The sequence below is a fragment of the Frankliniella occidentalis genome, unplaced genomic scaffold (genome assembly GCF_000697945.3).
Source record: "Frankliniella occidentalis isolate FOCC.00 unplaced genomic scaffold, Focc_3.1 Scaffold342, whole genome shotgun sequence".
In the NCBI taxonomy this organism is placed as follows: Eukaryota; Metazoa; Arthropoda; class Insecta; order Thysanoptera; family Thripidae; genus Frankliniella; species Frankliniella occidentalis.
In genome coordinates this window covers 37,490-38,944 of record NW_026267465.1, presented here as the reverse complement: position 1 = coordinate 38,944, position 1,455 = coordinate 37,490, and the positions used below count along the sequence as shown (strand labels likewise).

The window sequence follows — 1,455 nt, the reverse complement described above, 5'->3', positions numbered from 1 at the left end:
CCCCCCCCCCACACCCCCCACCACACGCACACTTACACACTCACAGAGTGCCGTGCGTAGACCGTGTGGTCCGCATTTATTCGTTCTATTGAGGATTCGCGCACTGTTGCGGCGGCCCCGCTCGGTGGCCCGCGCGCTTGTTCCCACGCGTACACAGGAGCAATGTCACACAAAACGAGCACTACCACGGCCCGCGGCGGGGCCCACCGCTCGGACCTACTGTTCGCCATGCTTGTTCTGCGCGCGCGTGTGCTCCAGGGGGGGCCGGGATAACGCCTAGCCATGGTGGAAAATATAGAAGGAAGGTTTACAGGTTTCCTTGACGCAAAGTTGTAAAAATTACAATTTTTAATCGTAAATATACATGAAGTACGTACCGCGACTCAAATCCATTGGCGAGTAAAAAAAAATGTTCTCTCGTAAATTTACAACTTAATTATAATTCGAGTTTACAAGAATTTTGTACATTTACGACGCCATTTTCGACACTGACGCGCGGACTCGAAGGGTGCAAGAGCGAAATGTGCGTGTCCCGGATCTCGTCCCGGAAGGAGGAGCGGCTGGGCTTATCTCGCGTCCACGTACTTGTAGGGGCGGATCTCGCTTCTGCGCGGCCGCACCACCAGCCACCCATAGCTAGAAGTCTAATGTCAATTCCATCTTGAAGCTTTCATCATACGGCAACAAAGTCCGACGCTGTTTGTGCTGTGTTTTCAGACATTTGGAATAGTCCACCGCGGACTTGATAAATTTTTACGTGCTGCGTACGTGAATGTCGTTTTACCATTATATTTGTTTAAATTAAATTTTATTCGTCTTTCTTTAGTTTTTTGTTTGTTATTTTGCTAAACCATTGCTTTATTACCAGACTGATTTCTTGTATTTGACTACGCAGTACCCCCCGCCCCCTCCTCACCTAGCCGAGCGAACCGAAGGCGCGTGAATGCTATGGTCGCTAGACCATTAGTTCGTAAATTTTGTAAGAGTCAACTAACAATCATATGCTTAGGAATGAAATCGTCCTTTAATTCAAATTATCGCCCTTGTTGCGGTTCGATCATCCAAAAAGTGCGTCCGTCATCTGCCCTCGCTAAAGTTCCAAGTCTAGCCAAGGTCCCATAGCGCCTGATAGGTAGGCAACATCTTGCCTATACTGCATGCGTGTGCTGTTGGGTGGCCTACCCAGAGTCTTGCAGGCGCCAAGCTCTCCCAAATGATCGCAGGTTTAAAAAAAAATACAACGCTTGAAATTCACACAATAAGCTGTGGTTTTTTCGTAGCTCTCCCCGCACGCTCTTCTCGCAGTCCCCAGTCGCCCGTCTCTGAATCGAGGTGGCCGATAGAGTCTGACGACGTGGACCCTCCGCGCGCGCTGCTGTGCCCTACAGGCCGTAGTGCAGGTCATTACCATTGGGATACTGCACCGCTGCTGCTGAATGCCGAGCGCGCCACGGT

General features: G+C 50.3%; 1 protein-coding gene across 1 annotated transcript in view; it reads left to right on the top strand.

Annotated features, from left to right (window-relative positions):
• LOC113204739 (gastrula zinc finger protein XlCGF57.1-like) overlaps window positions 1-1,455 on the top strand; it is a 35,522-nt gene that overhangs the window by 21,991 nt on the left and 12,076 nt on the right. The window lies entirely within an intron of this gene.